This window comes from Ambystoma mexicanum, chromosome 1p, assembly GCF_040938575.1.
Source record: "Ambystoma mexicanum isolate Mex_15411 chromosome 1p, UKY_AmexF1_1, whole genome shotgun sequence".
In the NCBI taxonomy this organism is placed as follows: domain Eukaryota; kingdom Metazoa; phylum Chordata; class Amphibia; order Caudata; family Ambystomatidae; genus Ambystoma; species Ambystoma mexicanum.
The window spans coordinates 211051431-211077887 of NC_090921.1; the positions used below are offsets into that span (position 1 = coordinate 211051431).

General features: G+C 43.9%; 1 protein-coding gene across 2 annotated transcripts in view; it reads left to right on the forward strand.

Moving 5' to 3' along the window:
* The first annotated feature begins 15101 nt into the window (after positions 1-15101).
* Positions 15102-26457, forward strand: part of CNTROB (centrobin, centriole duplication and spindle assembly protein) — a 369000-nt gene continuing 357644 nt past the window's right edge. For both annotated transcript variants that reach the window (XM_069646351.1, XM_069646352.1), the window contains exon 1: positions 15102-15200. The gene's annotated coding sequence lies outside the window, so the exon portion shown is untranslated. The remainder of the gene's footprint in view (positions 15201-26457) is intronic.

Sequence of the window (26457 nt, forward strand, 5' to 3'; positions counted from 1 at the left end):
GTTTGAAATTGTGAACGATTATTGCAGACAATTTCAGGAGGATATTTCTTTCAAACGATTTAGGAAAAGGGTTTTGATTCCTTGTGTGTAAAATGGGTGGTATTACTATAGGGTTAGACTTATAAATAGTGTACTGGAAAACATGGAATTTGCAGACGTTACTTGCCTTCTTTGCTAGAGCACTCAAATGTCATTAACTAAGGTTTGCGGATTTAGTATACAAAACTACAAATCCACCCCACAATGTCACAAACCAACCTCTAAACTCCCTCATTTCATAGCTCATCGCTAGCTAACATGGCATCACACCCAATAAACTCCCACAATTACAAATCACTGCACCAAAATAAACACTTTCAGTGACCTAAACAGAATCTGTTAAAGGTCTACCGGCATGACAAGATTGCCGATCACTTCACCCAATATCACTATGAGCAGCTAGCAATTAGTTCGACCATTCACCACACCCAAGAAAACATTAGCTGACCCCCCCACCCCAACAGAAATCCAATAGCACAAAAACATGTACCATTTACAAGTTGGCACCAACCTACAAATTCACCAGATCAACTATAATAGTTCTACACACAAGAGCACTTGCATCTTCAGTTTCACAGAGCAGCATGTGCGCTACAATTACATTGTAGATTAGTAGCAGGGGCTGCCATAGCAACCAAACTCAGTTGTGGGGATGTTACAATTCCATTGTTTTTTTAAAAACCGTAATCTGAAAGATTGCACAGGTGTGTGGTAACTAACATGTAGGTGTCACTTCATTGTCCAACCAGGCATGACTGTCATACTGTAACAGAAACACACTGTTAAGGAGACGTGGTGATAGAGTTCAGCTTGTCAAATTATATCTGTCCAACAAAACATTTGTAGCAGACAACTGACAGGTTACTTTATAGTCCAATGTTTTGCAGCTGTTGCACAGCTACATCACCAGGAACTGCAACATTACACAGACATTTGCAGATTTAATGCTGTGTTATCAATTGTCCAGGTGAAGTAAGAGGCAGGTTCTGAGGAAGGAATGTAGGAGGAATGAAGAACACTAGCCATCCCTGCCAAAAGACTTAGGTTTTCCAGCTTTTGTGAACAGCCATTAATACATTTTGGAATAGTCAGTTTTCAGCCATCAGCTTTTACAATCTTCTTTACTGTATCTTCTTTTTCCAGATTCCACCAGTAGCTGCTTTTTCTCCTCTTCCTTTCTTTTTAAAGCCTCAATTATAGCTTTTTGTTATTTCATCAAATGTTTCCTTTGTCTTAATACTGTTTCTTGGCTGCGGGTATGAAAAAGGCAAGTTGAAACTTCATAATGTGACTACCAATACAACAAACATTTTGCCTGGCTCTACACTGGGGTGACTCCCCTTAAGCGCGATCCTATCCACCCCCTTAGGGTTTTGCTTATTCTTGCTCTCCTTGGCACTTTCCCTCCCTCCCCATGCAGCTACCCACAACTCAGTGTAGCTGCACACATAAAAGTGTGTATGGGTACATACCCTTGAGAGTGTGCTGTGACCACTATAATTTATAAATAGCAGCGAGCTGTGTCACCAATTCTGCATGGTCTACTTATAAATACCTTGAATGAATAGGACAGAAAACGGATTGGTATTTGCGAATCGCGCTCTACCTTGGACATCCTAGATTGGTTCCCCAACCTGTGGACTAAACTTTCAGGATTGCATCTAAGGCATAAAAAAAAAATCTAAAGATAGTTTAGGAATTTCAATCCAGGATGTCCAAGCACCATTAAAAACCTTTAGAACAACGCGCCAGCCATTGACAGGTCTCTCGGGGCTCAACCCTTTATCATCAAGTACCATCAGAAAATGGTTTCAAGATATTTTCACAATCAACTTCCAAACCTGGTCAACTTACCAAGTGTTCAATTTCAAGGCCTTGAAGACGGCTAAGGTCGAAACAATTCACCTACAGATGACCCGATATTGTTTTACTTTCATTCTAAAAGACTGCATACCTAACTTTAAGGAGGTAGAGTGCGATTCGCCAATACCAATCCATTCTCTGTCCTAGCTGCACACATACTCTGACCTGGACTACGGTCCCCGAGGGCATTCAACCCATAGCATACTTTAGAGAGTTACTCTAGAGGAAAGAGATGCTGTAAATGAGGTGGGCATTGTGCAGCATTCATCTGTATGTGTGAAAAAAGGGAACTCGCATAGGGACGTCAGATGTACCCTCCTCCCCGAAACATCAAATAGATTAACCAAAAAAAAATAAAAACATTTGCTTACCTAACTACAAAGCATGACTGCCTTGAAATCCTTTTCTTCACGTATTTCTCTTCTACTTTCATCGATACCCTTTATCAGCAATTTACAAATAACTTCACCAGGGATTGCAAAGGCTCAAATTCCCCATCCTTTCAAATGCAGAGAATTGTCGGAATCAGAAAGAGTGCCATGATTTGAGTTATCTAAAAGAAGAAATAAAAAAAGTAAATTTAGTATGCGCCAAGTATTTGTGAAGCAGGTCTGTACCCAAAACCATTAATTTATAGTGGGCTTGCTATGGATGTTCCTGCCTGATGTGTCCAGATTTATGAGTGATTGGTGCTTGGTTAACTTCCTCCAAGACTTCCACCCATTGTGGCTTTAACTAGTTGCATCCGTTTGCAGAATTAGAGGTGGGTGTTCTGGAGAGGCAATCCGTTCTTAACTGCAGAGCTCTTGTACCTAGAATGCTGCAGTTATTTTGTGTGTGTCCTTTAAAAGACAAGCACCCGTTTCAGTTTCTTAAACGGACATATCAACCATAGAGAGCCCCAGCTTGCAGACAGCAACATTCACAGGAAATAGGAGGGTATGCAGGGACAGAACCCATTACCAAAGTGATCTTTACTGGGGGAACCGTCAATATTACACCTTAGCAGGAAGGCCTTTGCTAATATGAGCCAGGCACTAATCTCCAAAAGAGTCAGATATCTCCTCCCACCTAAACCCCCCCCCCCCCCCCAGCCCGGGGGGTGCAGGGGGGGCGGGAATTACTTTACTCAAGGGGGGGTCAGCATAAAAAGGCTTGAAGAGCACTGCCTTAAGGGAATAAAGTGACCTCCCGTTTTCAAATAGAAAAGCAATTAACAGCACTCTTTCACGCCCAGGTCAGAAAACTCGCGCTACCGCACCAGTTCTCTGATACACAAGGCTGCTTAAAAATCCAGACAAGCATGAAAATAGCTCAACATCATCTAATGAGAATGAACTGGTCCCATCATTAGAGAAGAAGAAAAAAACATAAAAAGCATTCACCCCAGATCATAATAAACAATGATCAAAAAAGATATTTTCAAAATGAATGACATGGATCACTATCCCTAGCAAGCATTCAATAAAGTTTACAGGCAAACGATCTTCAATTAACTGCTGAGGTCAAGTGGTTGGAGAAAAGAGAAAAAAAAATTAATAAATAAATAAAAACCGCATTGAAGGGGCAATAAAATCCCTCCGGGAACCTCCTCAACCTATATAAAGAATGTGACATAAGTATAACTAGAACATGCAGTAATCCCGAGTCCCTGAAACTTACATTTATATATATTAAATCATGTAGCGATTTCCCCATCCCCAAAGTGTTGAACAAACTAAACGTAGAACGTAGATTGAGTAGAGCAGGAGTCATGGGGGGGTGAGGGGGGACTAGAACACCGTCCCCTGCACATAAAGGCTGGCACAAATAGCCCTACTGTGATCCAAAAAGGCAATGGAAAACGGGGGTAAACAAGCCATCTGTGTGTTCTTTAAAATCAATGGCGTAAAAAGCTCTGCCTCATGGGTATAGCATCCGTAACTTCCAGCGGTGAAAAAATATTCAAAAGCACTACAATACAAAATGAGTCTTTGACTGCCAGACAGTTTGCTTTTTATGGGGGGGTAGCTTTACAGAACCTCTTTAGGGGTGCTTTGACCTTGAACTTCACAGAGTACCTGCCCTGTACACTTCACATTACACAAATCTCAACAATATTCCCCAGCTTGAAAGGGGGTAGGGGGGGGGACGTTGAGACTCTCCTTTAATGCAAATTCAGTTGTTGGACATGCCACTTTTTTTTAGTTGGCTGGTGTTCAATGGCTTAAGTGAAAGCAATGATCAGGTTGCAAGCATTAAGAGAAATAAATAGATGGGGCGGGGGGGGCTTCTGTCCACTGTTGGTTAGAGGAGCCTTTTTCTCTCCCTTCTTCATGAGAGTTTGGATGGCCAATATTTGCACCCATTCTCTGTGCGTAGAATCACAACAACAAATCTAAGCCCAAAGCACCCTGTGCCACCAGAAAGAGGAATCAAAGAACTCATTCATCAGGGCGTTACAACCATCCCCAGCCTGAGACTACACCTGGCAGTATGTGCAGCACATCCGTACCACACAGCGGCTCAAACAGTCTGCCACACACTTCAAAACTTAGCCAGCCTTCATGCTAGCCAAACAAAACTTTGCCACTTGGCATACTGCTTCAGAATAAAGCAATATTAAAAATGCTGCGAAAGTCACACGCGCTTCCCACAAGCCACACATCAACAGTCCCCACACAAGGGAAATCTATGCCAGCGGGTATCTGTGCACTGGCATGCAGCTATCTGGGCAACTTATTGAAAATTACAAGCATTGTGCCCCCTATATAAAATAGACCAGGGGTCTCCAACCTTTATGTTGGCGTGAGCTACTTTCAGTAAGGGGCCAAGAGCTACTTGCAGGCTATATCAGGGGTTGGGGTTGTTCATAAACATTGGAACTTGTACTTTAGCTGTAATTTTCCCTTTATAAATATAAGGAATAACATATCCCTTCACAATTATGTTAATAAGTTCTCATAAAAAGGCTTTCACAATGTAGGAAAATGATTGGGACATTCAGTGTGAAGATTGACACTGCATGCCATCCACAACTGCTCTGTAGTCTGGTGTATAACTTGATACAGCAACTCGAATGGAGTCACTCAGATGCTCATCGGTCAGGCGGGTTCGAAATTTCGATTTGATGAAGTTCATATCTGAAAATGCAGATTCACAGAGATAGGTGGAATCAAACAGAGACGTCACTTTTAATGCTGCTGGGCAAATGATCTTGGACCCGGCCAGCGCCGTCCCATGGACCAGAGGGTTGACGAGGCAGAGGGACAGCCAAAGCAGGGGGTGTTGTATGATATCTGGCTCCCCCACAACAGATTGCTGTGGGAGCTGGATATCATACAACACTGGAAATGCGTGCTTCCGTCACTGCTAGCCTCTTCCCCCATGGACAAGCAAGGTGGGGGCACAGAGGGAGAGGAGTGCAGGGGGAACCAGCATTACAGTGATCCGGCCCCCCTGCTCACCTTTCCCCACGCGTTAGTCTTCATGGGTCCAAAGGGAGAGAGGGAAGCAGAGGGACCGACAAAGGCCTGAAACGCTTGCTTCCCGGCACTCCCTCCAACTGTGGTGCGGTGGTCTGAGCTGAGAAGCGGCATCACTTACCAGGCAATAAAACGCTGGCGGCACCAGCAGGAAGCAACAACGCCGCGTGGACACGCGATCCAAATGCAGGAAAGCACACGTCCAGGCTGCTTTTATTCCCCCGACCCCCCATCACATTGCACTGACTGAGCAAGTATTTTCTCTTTTCTCGCTGTCCTGGATCACACGCCCCACAGATAGAAGACCTCTGCCTACAGTATGGCTATTTTTTTAGGGCTAAATACTCATTGTTATCTTGCTCGCAAGACTAGAAAGGCGTTTGCATTTTCACTGTATTCTAGCAAAGCAACGGGCAGGCACCTAGTCAATGAGACAACGCAGGTAAATCAAGGAAGTCGGTCCTATACAGAGAGAAAGAAATATTGGGGGGGAGGGGTGGAGGGCTGGGTCAATGCAAGTCAGGCACAGCTCCCTGCAATGTTCAGAACCCCTCACCTCGTAAAGGCAGTAAAGTTACAGAAATCATGCCAAGGGAACTGGATGCCGTCGTAGTGTGCCCATTGCTGCTTTAACAGTGAAAGCCGCATTGCGCAGATAACGGCAGCGCTGGTCATTGGGCCGGCTCTCGCCAGATCCGAGATTCCATACCAGGTGTGTAGTCGGATCCGGCCAGAGTCAGCCGCCGCAAACCCCAAACCCATGCTCTGCGCTGGGTTACTTAAGGAGGTGACACGGAGTAGGGGGCGGAGCAGCTCATTGCCGCCATGAGCACTCCGATGGCTCCGCCCCCCCTACGTGTACACAGCAGGACTTTGATACAGGTCACAGCTTCAGGAAAAGCAAACTAACTTCCTCTGGCGATCCTGTGCAGGGTGCACGGGGTCACCAGAGGAAGTTAAAGTCCTCAGCCACGACCCGGTTTATGCAATGTTTGTTGGATACTTGTATCTGACAAACATTGCATGAATAAATACCCCCATTATCATTTAAACTATCCCACACGATGCTGCCACCCAACTGCTTTCAGAGGTGAGCTGCAGGAGCTGTGCCGGGTGTGGTTCAAGTAAAAGAAAACATTGCTTATGGCGTAGTGTGGATGTTGAGTGGGACGCAGTCTGTTGCAGTCAGACATTCCCTTTGGTTTGCAGTCTTTCTACACGCTCCATTCCTCCAGAGGAAGTGCATTAAACAGTGTCATGGACGCAGAGACGGACGCAGTCTGTGGCTGTCGGGGCGCTAATGGACGAAAACAGAAGTCTGCGCAGCGGGCGCCATAGAATTATGGAGGAAGAATCGTGCCCCACCAACTTCAAGCAGCAAATGGCAACTCCTATCAGGAAGGGGGGCAGCGAGAAGATTGAAGGTAAGAGCTGCGTCTCCCGGGAGATCCTAGTGTGTGACACACTGGAGGGGGGAGGCGATAAACAAAAACAGACCGCTGAGGCAACGCAGGCAGCGTGCCCACATGAATACAAAGAAAGAAACTCAAAAAGACTATCTGAAGCTGGAGATATTGTTTCCATTGCTATAAACCCCGTCACCCCCAGGGTAAGCCCACGGCCGACGCTCTAAGGTCAGGAGGCAGCTCTCCCCCAGCCCCTCCTACCTGCTGCTCGCGGTTAAGAAAACGAACATGAAAGTAAATATCAAAGTCCACAATATTGTGGTCAGAGAGGATTTAACAACTCCTCCAGATACGCTGACAAGGAATAATGCATGGGGGTATTGTGCGGATAACGTGGAAGAAGGAAACTCATTAGCCCAATTAACATTTGAAGACAAAGGACCACACAATCCCGGGAAGTAGGCTTCAAGATCTCGCGAACGCCTAAGAAGGTAAAAAGCCAAAAAATGTAAGATCTACGCAAGCCACTACCTCAACCCTCCCTACCGAAGACGCTTGCTGAGAGGAGACGGGCCCCTGGGGGATTAAGCCCAGCACGGCCAAAGTGCTAAAAACAGCCAGGGTGGGGGAGGGGGCAAATTCTTACAGCGGGCTACAAATCAGAAGAAAAGACTCAGAGACCCCGAGAATACACACGTTTGTGTCCAAAAGCGTTAAAAACGAAACCCCGTGTTCTCTCTTTCTACAGCAAAAATCAGTGCTATCTAGCACACAAACATTTTTTTTGCAACAAAAATCAATGGGGGAGTGGCTTCCTGTTGAACTGACAGACGCTGAAATGCTGGCAGGGTCAGAAGCCTGTCACATCAGCAGGTGTCAGTGCCTGGGCTACATTACAAGTAAGCTCAGCAGACAAGCTTCCCCTACAGGCCCGTTGCAACGACAGAAAACAAGCGCTAAGGGCCAGGGAGGACCTGCCCAAAACTCCAACATTGATAAAATGGCACGATATCAGGCAAGAAAAAGGACGGTCTGATGGCCAATTAAGTGAGGACATTCCACAGAATAGTATTCCAGAGATGACAAACGAAACGACCGCAACAACGGATCCCCCATCGCCAAAATAAACGGCCGCCTGCCTAGGGCCTAAAAATCCGGACCAGCGGACCGAGGTTGGCTTAGAGAAAAGTCAACCAGACAATACCTGCATCGTCTAACGAAAGTAGCCTTCCAAGGCAAGAGCTTGGAATGACACCGATAAATGAGGGGACTCAAAACAGGATGGCATCTCCACACGTGGCTGAAAAAGAAGAATCACAGAAAGCTAGAACCACATTAAAAAACAAAAATGAAGAAAACAATCATTACTTGAATTAACCCTTCAGCATCGGTTGACCTTGGAGAGGACTCCCCCGAGGAGACGGCTTAGCGAAATTTCAACTCCTGTTTCACGAGATACCCCTTCCAACAAAGTCGACTTGATGTCCATTATGTCAACGGTCACAATTGCACTAGCCCCTTTTTGTAAACTATACGAGGCTATGAATTAAGCCCTTAAAGACAACTCGGCAAGAATGTCATCCATGCATTCAAAACTAATCCATCTGGAGGGTTATATTGAATCCAAAAATCAGGAGAACACCAGACACTCAGAACTAGTTACAGCAACAAGTTCAACTCAAACACCAGTACGAGATTCCTCTGAACAGAGTTCCGAAGTGGCCACATCAGCCGGCACCCAAAAGGAAGTACTGGCACTAACCCAAGCCAAGGGCAGAGCAGCTTAGGTATCGGAAGGCATTATCCCAGATCTGAAGTCACAAGAGATGGAACCTGCACAAAAGAAACCAAGGGAGAATGGGGCCATTGCAAGAGATCTAGGGCCTTTTGAGCCATTAACACGGCAAAATCCTTTGCGAAAACCATTGCGGGATTCAAATGTGGGGCCCAAGGTATCCTACGGGATCTTTGGACAAAATGGGCTAGGAATAGCAAAGAATGTGATGGTATTTAGAGGGAATAAAGAAAGCACAAAGGGAACAGGTTATGGGGTAGTGGCTCAGGACGTTGTGAAAACCAAAGCCGACCCTCAAATAAAATTTTTTAAAAAAGAGTGTCTTTAGACTTGAATGGATCTCCAACAGAACAAATAATGTAGTACTCAACCGAAGGAAGGTTATACAACTTTGCGAGCCTGAAAAGACTGCACTCAGGGGACATCCTGATTGTTGAACCAAGGGATGAAGATAATAAAGAGTGCTCCTAGCTCCATATTGAAGCAACTAACGTAAGGAGCCTCTTCAGAAACTCATAGGTGACTTCAAAAGGATGGGTTATGAAATTAAGGAGATTCACGAACCAAAGAGACAAAAGTTTGATATGAATCAAGAGAGAGAAAGATACATGGGCAGAAAAGCTCACCAAGAAAACCCAAGTAATACAAAATTGAAGGACATAGACTAGATGCACACGAACCTACATAAGGACGCCTAACCACAGTCGGACGAGGTATCTTTGAAATTGTGAACTCCCTCCATCATATGAACGGACCCTTAATGACTCTTCGGCAACAAGGCGAGACAGCAGACTCTCCGAAAAAGCTAAAAAGTGATTCCCACGAGGCTCTGCCTTTGGGAGAAACAAAGACAAGAAAGGGGCAAACAAAGAGCATGAGATTCAGAGAAACCACTAGCACAGGCGTAGAGAGGAAAATGAGCAACAACCGCCCCCAAAGCAGGGGATTTGGACATCAAGAGTCCAGAAAAACTATAAATTCTTCTAGCCACCAACATTGAAATGCAGGGAGGTTTCGGGGCTTGACCTAGGGAACGTCAGAAGAAGAGTTGCACCAAGGAAAAACTCAATGTGCTCATGGAATACCTGAGGTTTCAGACATTTAACTACGATCTCGGATGTTAACCTGGGCGATTGATATTGTCTGTCTCCAAGAGACATGGTTAACTACAAAGCCTTACCTCGATGGATATGACCTGGAACTCTCACCAGCAATTAAGGGGGAGGTTGGTAGGCCCATTTCCAGGCTCTTAACTGCAGAACAGGAAGCGGGTTAACGCTAGATTCTACCCTTCAAGCCACAGAACTAATTCAAGAAGTCTTAGTTTAGTGGAATAGACAAGAACCCCAAGAAGATCCAACTGAATTTGAAAAAATTCTCCTAATCAACACTTACTGGAACCCGGCCAGAACTGATGCCGACAAATACTTACATGCCATAGAAGACACCCTTGAAGAAGCCAACGCCACCCACAACATTTTTTTTTTTTAAAAAACATCGATCACACAATAATTTTGGGTGACTTAAATGCAGTGTACGCAACAGAGGGGGCAAAGGAGGCACACCTTCTTTCGAGAGTGCATTTATATCTTAGGGGCAGAAAATGGAATCTGCTAATGGATGCATACGATTTGCATAACCTCTACAAAATAAAAACAACCAAAACCCATCAGCACCGACATGGGAAGGAAAAGGAGTGGGTCTCATGATAGATCACACATGTGTCTCAAGAAAATTGCTGGGGCAAATTGAAGACTTTGAAGTCGTGAGAACCTTAAACAGCGACCATAAACTAGTAACCCACTGCAAAGTCACATACCTGAACAGGGAAAGCATGGTTAATAACCTGGAACCTTGTAAGGGGAATACATGCCTTAGACTAAAAGAAAAAGAAATTGTCTCCTTGACATCCGACTATCGCCAAGCAAAGGAACAGTGGGGAAAAAGAGGCATAGAAGTTCTTGCCTATCAGCCCTTCCTCAAAGTACACAAAGTTAACAAACTGCAGAGCTCTGACACCTTAAAACCAAAGCTCCACGTGTACAACAAACTGTTAGTACCTAAAAGGCGAATGGTAAGACAAAGCAAACGCTTGGTGAAAAAAAAAAAAAAAATCCATTATTAATAACTAAAGCAAGAGGAGGAAAACAAAACTACAAAGCCTGGATACGCCAGCAAAGTGTACATTTATACCAAGCAGACTCGGAAGCATTCTGAGTGGCAAAAACTCCAGGGTCTTCTGGACCCTGATTGAGCCAGGCGCAAATGAATCAACAACACTTGATAACAACGTGGCTGAACAAGCTTGGATTTCACACACGGAATTATATAAATCATTGGGAAACAAATGCCCCCTTGACACGCCATCTGTTAAAAGTGCGCTGGAACATCGCCAGTGACAAGATGAGATCAGAAAATTATCGAGCACCGGGCCCAGATGGGTTAACTAATTATAACCTGAAACAGCACCCGGAAGCCTGGGCATCCCTGATAAACCAGATATTCCAGCACTGCGTAGACTGCAGTGCAATTCCCTCAACATGGAAAAATGACACCGTAGTTCCAATCTTTAAAAAAAAAAAAAAAAAAGGAGACACGAATGATCCAAGGCAATATCGCCCAATCGCTCTACTGGATACCATTGGCAAAATGTTTGGTTCCTTAGCTCTGGAGGGCTTCCAAGATGTGGAACTTTGCCTCCGATAATTATGATCCACTACAGGCGGGCTTCGTGCGTGGACTGGGAACTTCAGCAAACATTCTTCTAATAAGTGTTCTGAAGGCAAAAGCACTTCAAGCCAAAACACGATTATGTCTAATCTTCGTGGACTTGGTGCAAGCTTTTTGACAGGGTGAATAGAGAAATCTTGTGGCAAAAATGGATCCATCGAAGGTGCCTGAGCTCAATTTTACAGCCTATCCAGGCTTGTACTCACAGACCTCAATGAGAGTAAAGCTAAACAAGCTGGCATGTTATCAGAGATCGTAACAGTGCATGGGGTGAAGCAAGGATGCCCTCTAGGGCCAGCTTTATGCAACACTTACATCGCTGACTGTAGGGACTCCCAGGAATTAATTCGAGCCTTCCCGCCGTCATTGGGAAATACAAAAATCCCAAGAATCCTCTATGTGGACGACATAATACTGCTTGACCAAACCCCTGTCGGGTTACAAAGACATATGGATAACTTGAAGGTCTACCTGAGAGACAACAACTTGGAACTCAACGAAACAAAAAAAGAAGGTAATGTTTAGGAAAAAAAAAATAAATAAAAAATAAACACACCAGTCTCAAACTGTTCACGGGGTTAAGAGGCTGAAAAACGTCACCACTTTCAAATACTTGGGGATAATACTGAACAACAGTAGAGCTGAAACACCAATGCAAGACCATCTACGAGCAAAGATGAGAACTTTAATAGTCCAAACAAAAATCATGAACAGAAAGTTTGGACGTTTCTCATTAATGCCAATCCTGAAATTCTTTAGATCAAAGGTGATCCCAAGTATAGTTTTTGGAGCTGAAGCGATGCCATCACTTCCAGACTCCATATGGATTAAGCTTGAGGGACTCTTTTGGCGCCAAGTGCTGTCATTGCCACAGTCGACTCCTATGGTGTTGATTCGACGCAAACTGAGTTTGTCCTCCCTGAAAGCGTCGAAAGAAGCGGTCTGATGCTATACAGGAAGATCATTCAACTGGCTGCGAAATCAATTCTGGAGATAATTAACAGAGCAATGTTGAACGATGAAAACCAAATGCTGACAAAATGGAGATCAAAGAACAGGAGCTTATTGAAAAAAAAAAAAACAATCGGAAGTTCAGAAGAGGACCTCCTCGCCAATCCAGGGAAAGTCAATAAAAAGATCCTAGAAATGGATTGGATAGGATAGACTCTGAATGCAGCCTGACAAAGGATCTGCCATATAATCCAAAAAAGTAAACAAGATTATACCATACCGCGTGAAAATCCCAGACAAAGCTCTAAGAGCAAGTTTGATGAGAATTCACCGGAACTTAATCAGCACAAACGAGATCTTAGCGTTCAGGCGACAGGTGGACTCAAACAAATGCCGCTCCTGCACCCAAGATAATCAAATCTGCACCCAAGATAATCAAATCGAGACAAGAAGGCATCTCCTATCCTGTACAGGCCTCTCTAAAGAAAGATCCACATGGCTAGGCCAGCTGCTTAATAACGTATATGTTTATGATGAACAGGAATGGCGGGTCCGCTTAATAAGCGGTGAAAAGACAAAACTGGGTCATCGCAGTGGTGGGTTTCTTCAAAATGATTGGCCTGGTCGCATAAGTGACAAAAAGGATCTGACCGATAAAGAAATATTCACTTGTTCGTCTAAGCGGATGAGAGAGTAAAGACGCGACTTCATAGCTAATGAACTTCATAACTAAGCAAATGCACTGGAGAACTTGAATTGCTTCTTTTTGTAAAAAAATTGTTCACACAATTAAATCATGGTTTCCCCACAGACTATCTGCTCTTTCACTATTAGCTAGAGTAATTGCTCTTAACGATTCTTTCACAGTCTGCTTAAAATACTGCTCTGCATGAGCTAAGATCACAGTGTAGGCTAAATAAAACATTGTTTCCCCACAGACTATCTGCTCTTTCACCATTAGCTAGAGTAATTGCTCTTAACGATTCTTTCACAGCCTGCTTAAAATACTGCTCTGCATGAGCTAAGATCACAGCGTAGACTAACATTGCTGTTGGTAGTTTAGGTGCACAGATGGCTGGTACGGTTTGCTCACGTGTACATGTGCAGGTTGGACTGGGCCATAAAATTGTCTCTGGCACCAATGAAAAAGTGGCCCATAGTTGTAAATGGCAATTCATTGCTTTTCTAACCCTGTTTGAATAGTACCCAAGGGGGGGAATGGGGGGTGAAGAGTTTTTTTTTATTATTATAAAATGGGATGCAAATTGTGCATTTTAAAGAATATTTACTCAGCAACACTGGTCAAAACTATTATAAACATAGTGAAGTAACATCACCAGTGCCATGGAAGTGGAATTGATATATAGTTTGGAAAAGCAGCAGCATGAAAGAAATTGCGACGTTTAAAACTATTATTTTGGACATTTCCTTTGATCGGAGGTCAACTTCCAGCTCCGCCCCCTTAACCTCTGCCCTCACCCCGGCCCTTGACCCCCCCCCCAAATTGTTCTCATTTCCACCACTGGATAAGGTGGTAGATGGCGGTAGCCGAATCTGCCATGAAATTCCCTCGGCGTGTGCGGCCGCACGGCCATAAAGCACTTCTGTTTGGGGGTGGGTGAAGCCGAGGATGGGGATACCAGCCAAGAAGACACACAAAGATCCGCTGTTGGTGCAAACTAAAATCAAAATAGGAAAAACAAACCCATCAGTGTTTGTTCTCCCCGCTCCCCTCCCTTCCCGCTGTGAAACACCTGTGTATGAGCTCGATGTAAATAAAAATATCAAATATACCAGGCGCTTTGCCGAGAAGAATAAGCGGCTTATAAATAAATACCTGCCCGTGCACGGCGTGGAGCGCTCCTTCCTCCGCAATCCTCTTCCCAAGCACGTAGAACGTCCCACGTGAAAATGTCACAACGACGTAACAGATACACAGCGTTAAACCTTAAAAGCATTTCAGAAACTATCGGCAAACTTTAAAACAAACACAATGCTAGCGGGTCTCATAGGGACTTTAAATGTGTGATTGACAATGAAAGCAATACAAGGCCTCCGTTTAGCCTTCTCTTGCACACATTGCAAAGGGGTAGATGAACAATCACCTCCCCGGGGAATTCCAAATGGCCCCCCATGCAGGAGAAATAAAGAACTGAACTGTTATGCTGGTAATTCGTACCCATATGCGTCTGTCTGCATAAGACACATATCCCCATCTGCTGCACATACCAAATCCTGCAACCCCCTCGCTCCCCCTCCAGCGGGGAGGAGAACTAGCCGTTCCCTGTACTGTTCACTGGTACAGTGGAAGTCCCATTGGGACGGGAGGAACGCACTGTGCCCAGCCCCACGCCATAAAACACATCTCCCACAGGCAAATCGCACATCTGCACGAGAAAAGCCCAAAACCAACTGAATCCACCTGTACTTTAAGTAAATCTCACCCCCCAAAATACCCCCTTTGATGCACGTTACATATCCTCAAAAAACACTGAAATAACGAAAAAAACGAAAACTGAATCCGCCTGTACTTTAAATAAACCTCACCCCTGGTGCACATTATAAACCAACAAAATACACAGAAATACCCCCTTCCAAATATTGCCGCGCGGCATTAAAGTAACAATCAACAAGAGATAACTTTAAGACTTACCAGAACCCAAATAACCAACTATATGCAGTGTTAGAGGAATCGCTCCGCAACACCGCCTTACCTTCCCTCTCGTGCAAAACAGATGGCGAAGTGAACGCTTAAACCCACGCATGAAGCGGACGTTGAAACCCACGTGATGCAGAGCAGCCCACGTGATGATGCGGACGTTGAAACCCACGTGATGCAGAGCAGCCCACGTGATGAAGTGGAGGCGACCGTTGCTAGGGTCCGTTTCTCGAATGGGAACTAGAAAACTACCCTTCAGGAAACGCGCATCCGCAGTTTCCAGGCAACATCAGGTGAGTGCATGCAATCCAGCTCTTGTAGTGAATGTTATATGCATATCTTTTAGCATCCATCAACTTAGACGTTCTCACCCCTTTGTTGTTATATTGTTAAGAGGAGCCCTTTTGCAACCTCTAGGAATGTACGTTGAAGCTGTAATTCTTTGTATTGTACTTGTCACTTGTTGAAATAAAATATTGTAAGTACGTGATTTTCTAAACATCTGGTTTTGAAATTACACGGGGCAGCCTGTTGTTGGTATTATAGACACAGTAGCTGCTCGAAGCTCATTTACGGTAGGGTTCAGGCTCTGCAATGCTCGCAGTCGCAGTGACTGCTGTGCAGCTACTACACAGACCGTGCTCTGGTGTAAGTTACTATATATATATGTATGTATATGTATATACCTCCTACACAGGCCGTGCTCTGGTGTAAATGACTACACATATAATAATACCTGCGCCGGCTAATGCTTCAGCTACTACACACACCCTGCTCTGGTGTAAGTGACTATATATATGCGCGCCGGCTAAAGCTTGCAGAGACAGTAACTGCTGTACAGCTGCTACACAGACCCTGCTCTGGTGTAAGTGACTACATATATAATTGTACATGCACAGGATAATGCCCGCAGAGGCAGTAACTGCTGTGCAGCTACTACACACACCCTGCTCTGGTGTAAGTGACTACATATATAATTGTACATGCACAGGATAATGCCCGCAGAGGCAGTAACTGCTGTGCAGCTACTACACACACCCTGCTCTGGTGTAAGTGTCTGTCACAAAGTGTGTAGGGGTGATGGAGTTCTTTCTGTGAATTGTTTGCCGATTCTGTGGCGTAGTATTTATTTATTTTTTGCTTTGAGGACTGTTGCTTTGTACAGTTTGAGTTGTCTTATTTTATTTAGTCTTGTCTGGTGTATTCTCTCCATTTTGTTTCCATTTTGCAGTTGTTTTTTCTTTTAGATGTTTTTTCAGTTCTTCTGTGAACCATTTTGCTGCCAGTTTTTTTGGTGTTGCTTTGAATGTTTTAGCTGATGCTAATTGGTTAATGGCCTTGGTGATCCAATTGTTGAGTGTGTCTTCTGTTGTATCTATGTTTGTATCGGTGGGATCTCTTTCTCCTAGGTTGTTGTGGTGGGTTGATAGCATGGCGGCCTCGTCCGTTAGTTTTGTTGCAAAGTTGGGGTTGTAAGAAGATGGTTTGTAGATCAGTAGGAATACTATGTTGGATTGGTCGTTGAGTTCTATCTTGATTTGGAGGGATTCATAGTCTTCCGCGTTGGTTGTGATGATTCAAGATGCTCAGACGTGTTTTTTGTGTATAGTTGCGATTCCACCTCCTCTTTGGATTTCTCTGTTGGCGTGTATTCATTTATAATTGCCGTGTATTGCTTCATTCGCTATGGCTTTATAGTTATCTGATAGCCAGGTTTCAGTAAGGAAGAGCACGTCTGTGCCTCCTTCGCTTAGGAGGTCATTGATTTCTTTTGAGTGGTTTGCCATGGCTCTAATGTTGAGATGGCTGCAGTGTAGTTTGCTGGATTTACCTTTTGTGTTGTTGTTAGTATTGTTTGTTCTGACCGGTGTGGTGTCGGTTGGGTTTCCGTTCCAGGTTGGTTTTTCCCGGTTTAGTCTTTTGGGTGGGATGGATCTTTGTTGGTCAGTCTCTTTGTCGAGTAGACCGATAAGGTTTATGGTGGGGTTGGTTTGTTTCCAGGTGGTAAATAGGGTAGCTACCCCTCTGTTGTTCCAGCCTTGGTGATATAGGGGGTGTAGACTGAGTGTGAAGGTTTCCAATTTGTTTGTTTGTTCTGGTTGGGGTATTGTCCATGGTGGAGACCGGGTTGTGATGGTGTATTAGTTGTCACCCGTTTGCGTCCTGGTTGGGTCTGTATTCATGAAGCTTGTTGGCTGTCGGTTCGTTGTTGCTGTGCTGTTTTTGTTTACCACGTTGTCGTATGTGGACAGGTAGCGAGCATTGTAGTCTGTCTTTGCTCTGTTATTTGTATGTCTCCATGGGCCATCTCAGATGCTTGTCGAGTTTTTTGGGGTTGTGGGATCATGCTGGTCCGTGCCTTCCCGAGTGGTTTGGGATTTCTTATTATTTCTGTTGTCTTTTCTGATGTCTTTCTTGTGGCGAGGCATGATGCGTGGGTTGTGTTCCTTAGTGGGCGTCCTCTTTCGATTGGTGTTTTTCATGGTCTTTTGGGTTTAGTCTTTGCTGTTTGTGGTTTCTTGTTGCTTGTATTTCGTAGGTTGTGGGTAGTTGAGACCTCGGTTGATGGGACTTTGTGGTTCCGTTTGTTTATTGCTTCTTTCTTTTTTGGATCCTTTTCTTTTGTTTTTTTTTATCCTGGAGGTACTTTTCGTTATGGTTGTTGATTATTGGATTTTCCGCAAAGCAAACATGATGATGTGTGAAGGAGTGCATGTGAATACTGCCATATATTGGTGCAGTGATGTTGGGGAGAATTCTCATTTCTGTGCTAATTCCCTTCAACCTTAGAGACCCCGAGCTCTTTTCCTGGACTGTTGGACTTTTTAATTTTAACCCTGGAGTGAGTGAGACCCTTTTCCCACTGCCTCATGTGTTTTGACCTTTGGATTATGTGTTTTCACTGTTTTTGGAGTCTGACAAACTCCATATGCATCTACTTTTTGTATGGTGACACACAGCACGTTCAGTGCAGTGCCACTGAGAAATCCTTTAGATTTCTCATAAGGTTTACAATACCTTTTCTTGTGTAAACTACTGTTCCCAAGAATAGTAAAGTGAAATTGACTTTACTTACCTTTTCTCTTTGTGGGTCCAGCACACACCATTTTAAGTGGAGTGCTGGGGGGGTTACCTAGTAGCTCCTTATCCTACATTCTCATGTAACATTTGTATGCTGCCCTCCCTCCAACTTTTAAATGGCTAGTGGCAGTGGTTTAATTTTTCTTACCATTGTGCTTTTCTACAGCAGGCTGAAGCCCCAGCTGCAGTATAGCACCGAGGTGTGACCATTTTATAAAAACAGCCCCTGTCTTCTTTTTTTGCAATTTTCTGTTTGTGAGGTCTTTCTTAGGTTTTACTCTGTGCGTCGAACAGATTGGAGCCCTTTGTTTTCTTGCCTTTGGCGCACTTCAGCCCTGAGGCCTGCCTCCGTTTCCAGTGTGTCTGGAAGGACAGGATGTGAGGGAGGGTCCTGAAACTCCCCTGTTCTTTGTCTCTAGGAATGCCTGAATGCAACCAGCCCTGAATGGCTGGCTGTCCTTTCAGGACGGCAACCCTGATGTGTCATTGACAGCCTAGGCTGTGCATGAATGGGAGAAACCTGCTTAAAAAGCGAGGGTTTTGGGACTAGAGGCAGAGTCGACCACTGGGAGAAACACCCGACGAAGAAACAGTGAACGAAGCTTGCTGCATCCTCCTGGACCTTTGAGTTACCTGGTGAAGCCCTGCTGCTGTGCTGAAACTCCCTTTTCAGACAGAGAAGCTTCGGAATGGACAACTTCTCCCCTTGGGTTAGTGCGACCAACTAACCCAGAGACTAACTCCACTGGACCATCTTCCCTGGCTGGCTGTACTTCTTCATTGCTGCAAGTGCCAATGGGTCGAGTAATCCGTAGTCGAGTGAAATGTCTGAAATCTGGCTAGAAGCTTCAGGAGTCTCCTAAGGACCCTCCAGAAGCAGGACGACCCAGAGCCAGAGTCCCATCACCAGACCCAAGGAGAGAAGGAAGCCCAACCGGTACCAGAGACCAGCAACAGTGCTGTTTACTAAACGCTGAAACCGAAAAGAGCCCGTAGCTGCCAATGACCTCCGAAGTACCACCGCAGGAGCCCTACAGATGTCCTCCCTCTTGTCCCCACAACTACGGCTCAGGAACACAGGGTCTGTAATGCTGTAGCAGGACAGAAGCCAGCTGGACCACTCTTCTTCAAACCAGAGGTACTGCTTAGACTTAGGGTATTTACATCACTGTCTTGTAGCCTTGCTTTTCTCAGTTGGGAATTGCAGTGGCTTACTTTTAGAGTTGATTCCAACTCTGTTTTCACAGCGTGTGACCCTACAAGTGATTTTCTTACAAACTCTCTAACCTTGTGCAAGCCTTTTGATTCTAAGAAGTACCTGCGCTCAAAAGACTGTTTCAAATTGACTTTGGCTGCCCTGGCTCCCTGCAGACTCTTCTAGCCCACTGACTTTGATATGGTTTGTCCCTCATAGGTAGTAACTTGTTTTAGACTGTTACTGCTGGGAAAGGCTTGTCTAGATTTCATGTGAAGATTTAGTTGTCCTCACATATACTGAGAACCTGTTCAACCTTTTTCCTTCCTTTAAACCTTTCCTTTCTGCAACCTAGTGTGATACATACATGCCATTACTGTCCTTGTGATTGAAGTCACCCCAGGGTGTAGCAATTGTGTATGAAGCATATCCAAAGATTATCCACTAACTTGCTCTGATTCTGAAAAGTAATTTTAAAGTATATTTACATTGTTACATGAATTACACGCTTATTTAAAAATTGATGTTAATTAAATAAACAACTATTTATAACTGAAACCTTGAGTGTAGTGTTACTTGGCTACTTGTATTTACAGATTTCATTTGTACAGCTCTACAGCTCAGTTATCCCTCTTGAGATAAGCCTGGCTGCTCAGTCACACTGCCAACCTGTGTAGTTCAGACTTATACCAAAAGGTGGTCTTACCTAATACCAAGCAGATAAGTGTTGTGTAGTCTCACACAGTGGGACTACACCAATTTGTACCTAACAAGTCAGCATGGAAATGTATTGATTGTGAGGGTGCTGAGTTCCTGCTTTTGACTTGGATGGCAAAGGATTCTCACCCAGTGGGTGCATGCTATGTTTGGGCCTCTTTCTTCCACTTTGGCCCAACATAGTGTCAGGCTTTATCCATGCTACATTGGGGCTTGTGAGGGTGATGGGTGCCTGCTTTTGACTGGGATGGCAAAGGATTCTCGGAGGTGCATGCTATGTTTAGGCCTCTGGCTTCCACTTTGGCCCAACATAGTCTCAAGCTTTACCCTTGCCATGGTGGGGGATCATTCAGCATAAGTGCAACTAAGCAAAAGCAGAATGACAATCTGTATTGGTCTGCATATCATCCTACAAACTTACTGTTCTGAAGTAATCAGTAAGTCATCCCGAAATCATCAAGAACAAACCTGTTTCATAGCAATGCTCTTGAAGTAATCGGCAGATCATCCCCAAATCACCAGGGACAAACGTGCAATCTCTTGAAGTGATCAGTAGGTCATCCTAAAAGCTTCAGGAACAAAGAGTTTTCTAAAATGGGGGTGATGATAGCATATTCATTAAGTCATCCTAAGCTCATCCCCAAATCATCACCCACCATTCTGAGATATTTGTTGATGACTTTAACAGCGTGATGACGTCTGATGATGTGGGAATGACTTCTAGTGCAGTTCGATGATCATCCGATGACCCCAGGATGGTCTCTAAAGTCATCCTTTTAGACCAGGGACAGGGTGGTGAGACTGCTTGGGCAGACTTGAGACTTGGCTCAGCCACGGCATACAATAACTTTGGCGTAAGAATAAAGGCTACAACTTGATTTAAAAATGATAACGATGTACCCTTGTGTTTAGCGGTTAGTGACACTTGTTTGTGTGCCAAAGATGTGTGCACCCCGCTAGAATATATCATACACTAATCTGGCACTATACAACCCCCGAAACCACACGCAGGGATAATGGGACTGCGTCTTATTTGCAGGTTCTTGTGTGCTGTGTTTTGGTTGTTTTCTTGTAAGTGGAATTGTGTTGGAAACCGAGCAAATCGTTGGACTTGCCTGATGCTGGCACCTTTACGTTTCCACCCTCCAATATTCACCAGTGTCTGTCCCTCAGCGGTATAAAACATTGTTTTATCTATTACTGTTCGGAATTGGCAAAGGTCGTTTATAAAGTACCCAGAGAAGTCTCTTGTGCAAGCCGGCATCTTCTGCAGTTTGGGAACTGACTTTGAGCGTCCAGGAAGGAACGCAGTGTCCATCTTATGTATTCCAAACTGTTCTGCCCAGTTTTTTAAAATTACATTTTGTGGCCGCCGAGCCGTAAGACCGCTGGATCTTTTGTCTTGTTTAAATAGAATGTGATTTTTATAGCAGCATTGTGTTTGCCACTGGACATCGGTGTGTGCCAGTGGTCGGTTAAACTCATGTTATTCGTGCCGCTGCCCATTAAACAGTACACTTTGTGCACACCTTGCTGTCCGTGTCTTATTCTATTGCATATACTAACACTAGTTCGTAGGTGCATCGGGCGTTGTCAGTCTGTTTGCTTTAGTCAGAGGTGTTGTTAGTCTGTGTCTTTTTGTAGCGTCAAGAAGATACAACTCCTGTTTTGACAAATCTCTGTACGTGCTCTAAAAAAAAAAAGCGTCCGACATAGAATTGGGTTGCTTTGGGTTCATTGAACGCATCGCATCGCTCATGTATTCATACCCAGATTCACCTCTCGTTGGAGACGCATTCTTGATCTTAGTGTGACTTCTGTCAGTGGCACAATGTGTGTGTTTATTTGTATTTATTTCATTTCAATCTGCTCAATGTCCCACTGTGACAACCATCTGTGAGGTGGGCTACGAGGGGGTATGTGGAGTGGACTGTCTCCCCAACAGCCAGGTCTTGAATCATTTCCTGTGTATGAGCTGTCTGAATTCATGCGATCAAGCCTGACGGTGAAGCACACGATAAACGGAAAGTGTTGCCTCTGTTCTGTATCGCCCGATTACAGTGGCTGCGATGGCGTGCGCAGTTTCAATTCAGAAGCCTTGTGTTTTGGGACGGTCTTTGGGAGGCTTGCATGCCACAAACTGAACCCACTTTGTAATGGACAACCATTCAATAGTGTTAAAGGGAGCTGAGATCTACTCTCTGTGACTTGCTTGCATTGATTCGCAGTATTATGTATGTGCTGTTTACTTGAAGACCCCCACAGAGGGCTGAAAGGCGAGAAGGGGATGCTGTTTGCAGTGGATAATACTCTTATCCAGAAACGATGCAGCAGGTACTTAAAGTAGACAGAAATGTATTAGTTTGGAATATTATTGAAGTTACATACTTTGTGTAATAGACATGTTTCTTTATTGGCACACCAGCGGTAGTCGCAGCTCCTTCCTTCACGTCCCCTGGCAATCACTTGAACCATCCTACGTTTCACCTTGTAATATAGAACCTAAGCTATCACAAAACGCCCCCCTCCCCACAACAACGTTCCAACATGGCAAACTACAATAGTTTTGAAACTGTAAAAATCAATAACACTCTAAAAGAGTTGCTACAATCAACAAACTATGCAATATAAATGAAAAACAACATTGTGAGACTTACTCTTTTCATAGCATAGTCTTTGGTCCCGCAGGAGATCTGCGTAATAATCACTACAATGAACATTCTATGCAAAACAAACATGGTGCGATGAATTATTTCATAACGGATTTGGTTCACGCAGGTGCTCTGTGTACTCTACTACCCATGTCACAAACATTGACCTTTTCATTTCTCACATTTCTTGCATCAGTCACACTATTAAACCTTCTATCAACATCCACTTCTCTTCAGATTTTCGTCCATCCATATATCCATCTTCTTCCTCTTAAACCTCTCAACTCCATCTGTTTCTTATTCCATCTCCACTTACTTAATCTGTCCATATTGCAAACTGTACCATCTTCAATTCTAACAGACCTGCCAAATACAAATTATTCTTCCAGAATCAGAAAACTTAGAACCACCTTTCCCGGGAGGCACACCTTTTTTACTCTTATATTAGCTCCTGCCTTAAACCTGCAACCATTAAAACTTCCTTTCTCAAGTCCTCTACAAATCTTCTCATATTGACCCATTCAGGGTTTAAAATGGTGTTGGGTTCTCTGCCTCTCATAATGGCAAATGGTGACGTTCCCGAATCCTTACACACTGACGTTCTCACACACTACAACTTCTCCTCAATAGCTTCTCTCACATCTTTGTTTCTCACAGCTGGCTCCATCACTTCTACCATTACCCTATTGCATCTTACAACCCCCTCATTAGTTTGGGGATGATAAAGCGATAAACATTTCCATTCAGGGCAAATTGCATATTTTTGAATTTCGATATCCTTAAACTGTACACCATTGTCGCTCACTATTTTTCTCGGATAACAGTCCTTTTGAAAATCGGTTCCAAAAATTCATTATTTTGGTAGTGTCAACTTTATTGACCCATTTGTCCTCGATCCATCAAGTACAATAATCTACCATCACCACTAGGTATCTCCCATCTGGCCCTATAAATATCAATTCCCAATTGTTCCCAACTACAACAGGTTTGACCACCTCATAACCTCTTTTGAATTTTTCAGCTCTTGTCAGAATTCTGGCACATCCAATAATCTCTTAGAAATCTCTCCACCATCAAATCCATTCCTGGCCCCCAGTACTTTGCTCTTTCATTATATTTCATTATGGTAGCTCCTGGATGCCCCTCATGAGCCTTTTGTTAAATCTTTCCTCACATTTCCTGGTGGCACTAATTTGTCTCCACCTCACCTTCTAAAGAACATTCCTCCCTGACTTCCCAAAATGGTGTGCTCTTTTCATCCAATTGAATTTTAGCTGGCCAACCCTTAACGGTTAACTCCTTATTCACAACTGGCAACTGTGAAACAAAATCTGCTAGTCCTATTTTTTTACAACTGGAACATACCTGCCCGGGAAATCGTAACCTTACACTGAGTGTCGCTAACCTTGGTGTGGCTTAAACCCTTCGATGTCAACAACTCCACCAAAGGTTTGTGATCCGTACCCAAAGTCAATTTACTTCCCCACACATATTTGCAAAAATAATGTATTCTCCATTCACACGCTAATAGCTTTATAGAGTTTATAATTGTGAATGGCAATTCTGGAAACTGCTTCTATATATACCTCCAAGATTTGTTTTCAATGCTGCCCTGCATGCAGATGTGGGTTTTTACTGAGGAGGATGACACCGGCCATGTTGTCGTAGAGACAGTACAGTCCAGAGAGCTGCTGGACATGGCCCAAGTGTAAACCTTTCTCCTAACCAAAAGGAAGCAGCTGACCCAAGACCCTATAGCAATGGGCCTAGCAGGCGGGTCCACTGTTGTATCCCATGGTCTTGCAAATCTTGCTTCTGAATGAGTTTAAAATGAGCAACTTGCAAAAAACAAGGTTGAGCGAGGGTGGGCTGACATTTCTGTAGCCCGTGTTGGTCAACCATATCTGGAAAATCTGTCCTTGCGCAAATCGGATGCCTTTTTTTTGTTGTTGCCCTTTCTAGATCTAATACTTTACCATTAGCGAGTGATTTGAAGAGCTGTAATAGTGTGACATTTGCCTTCTGTAAAATGTGTGAAAGGGGCAAGGAAATTCTGATATATATTTTTCTTTCCTTCCTCGTATGCCCAGTCTGCGAACCATCAAGGTCAAGATGCATCACCCTCTTAATACAGAGTGAAGGCCTCTTGACCAACACAAATGAAGCAATGTCCTTTCTTTTAGGGGATTTGTACATGGATCTTGCCAAATCGCCTGCTGGGTTTAGGCCTGGAGACTGATAATCAGTAAGATTGATGGGACACTGATCCCCGCACTCATAGGGGTTTACACCCCAGTGGTGGTGAGTGAAGTACAAATTTCCCCTTTTTGATTTCGGCCTCTTCCATGGAGCATCATCTAGTCATTTGGTTCAGTCTAGAAGCAGAATCCTTGAGAACAGCATGTTTTTATTTTGTTTTTGATATTAATCTTTTATGTTTGAATTATTGTATTCTAGCTTATTTTTAGATCACTCCATTATTTGTATTTAAGATGGTTGTAGTATTTTTTTTGGGAATTTGAGTATGTACCTGCATCTTTTATATAATTTATCTGTTATGAAAAAATCCCAATCGGCCGAAAATCAATCATGCCTGTGACAGGCAATGGGTGTTAACAATATTTGCAGCCTTTGGTAGGTCCTTTTGAGATTCTCTGGTGAGTGCGCCTCTCCTATTTGGTATGCATGTTATGTTTTGTACGAGAATTTCTTTGTTGGCTGTCTTTCTAGTTTGATATTTACCGTTCTCACAGGGAGAGCGATCGGGTTGCAGACTACTATCCAGACATGCAAAGTTACTTAACCCCTCCATTCCACACATCTCACCATTTCTTACACACTAGGAGGCAGTTGTCTCTAACCAATGGAGAGTGTACATTTTGAGGCCTGCCCTTCTGGGTTGGGGACAGAGGTGGTTTCTGTGCTCAGGTACTCTTAGCCTCTTGTTTCTTGGCAATTCAAGGCATCCCCTTTTTTTAAAGCCCTTCGTGCTCACGCTTACTCCTTCTGGCATAATTCTAAGACAGTGGCGTATTAATCGCTGGTGTCTCCATATGCTGTTTTTTGTGTGCTTTTTCTTACTACTGGCAGAGGTTCTGTGTTGGGTGGGGAGGTTTGTAGCTTACAGTGCGAAGGGATTTCTTACAAGCCAAAGGGGGGCACTATTTTGGTAAGTGGTGCATCACAGTAACTATTTTCTTGTGATGAGCAATAGCCATCCATTGAGTTACTGTTTGACGCATTTTGGGCGAGAGACATGGTACGATATACCTCTTGGTATATCCTCATTAGATGGAGGATTTGGATGGTCACTAGATGACCTGAAGCTGGCGGGATACTTGTCTTCTGAAAAGTCTTTCAAACGGAACTGCATCAAAGGAAACTCCTTGAAATAAAAAATGTTTACAGTGTACAATGTTTTTCTCACTATTGTCACATTTGAGTGAATTAGTGGATCTGTGTTTAAAAACTCGGGCAGTGATCAATTTCACTGTTCACAATTAGAGCGAACGTGCTTGAGTGTAAAACCAAATAGTTTAATTCCAGGAGTGACCAACACATAGTCAAGGAAAACATGTCTACATGAAGATACCCCATGCCCTCTTCATTTTAATCTATCAAAATTAAGCTGCCTCCCAAAGTACGTGTTTTGAAGTAACTCCATATAATTAAAAAAAAAAAAAAAAAAAAGGTAAACCCAACCTTATGTTGGGGGAGAGGTGGTATATCTCATACCGCCCCCCCCCCCCCCCTGCACAATTCCCACACCAGGTAAATGTTGTATGAGCTAAGGGGGGGAACACACCTCCACCCCTCCTGTACATATTCACATCACCCATCCTGAATATATATATATATATATATGTATGTAAAAGTGGATCTAATGCTTGTTGGTTGTACTCCATT